The following is a 583-nucleotide window of genomic DNA, read 5'->3' on the forward strand; positions in this document are numbered from 1 at the left end:
ATTGAGGATATTGATGATACTTGAGATGTAAGTGAAGTAAGAGCGTCTACTTCATGTATTCTAGGGACCCCTCTTCCTGACGTTGCTCGATTGGTTGGCCATTGATAATTGTTGCTGGCAATCCTCTCAATGAATTCATAAGCCTCATTATAAGACTTAGAAAGGAGAGCAGCATTAGCAGAAGTATGCACTACCATCATCGTGTAAGCCTTAAGACCATTAAAAATTGTCTCAAGTTGCATGCAATGTACGATTCCGTGATGAGGGTACTTCAGTAATAATTCTTTGTACCTTTCCCATGCCTCATATAAGGACTCATCATCCATTTCTTGGAAAGCAGTGATCTCGTTCCTCAACTTAACATTCTTGCTAGGTGAGAAATACTTCATAAGGAATTTTTCTGCTAACTCTTGCCATGTTGAAATTGATTTTGGTGGTAATGAGTTCAACCAAGCTCGAGCTCTATCCCTTAGTGAATACGGGAACAGCTTCAATTGTAATGCATCTTCGGGTACTCCGGCTAACTTGAAAGAATCGCTCACCTCTATAACCACTCTTAAGTGTAGGGGAGGATCTTCGGTAG

The 583-nt window shown here is 40.7% G+C and overlaps 1 non-coding gene across 1 annotated transcript; it reads left to right on the plus strand.

The window, feature by feature from the left end:
• Window positions 1-252: 252 nt before the first annotated feature.
• LOC121214147 (small nucleolar RNA R71) lies at window positions 253-359 on the plus strand. The gene has a single exon (XR_005909734.1). It is a non-coding gene; the product is annotated as a small nucleolar RNA R71 (small nucleolar RNA).
• Window positions 360-583: the final 224 nt, after the last annotated feature.

Source organism: Gossypium hirsutum, chromosome D01, assembly GCF_007990345.1.
Source record: "Gossypium hirsutum isolate 1008001.06 chromosome D01, Gossypium_hirsutum_v2.1, whole genome shotgun sequence".
NCBI lineage: Eukaryota > Viridiplantae > Streptophyta > Magnoliopsida > Malvales > Malvaceae > Gossypium > Gossypium hirsutum.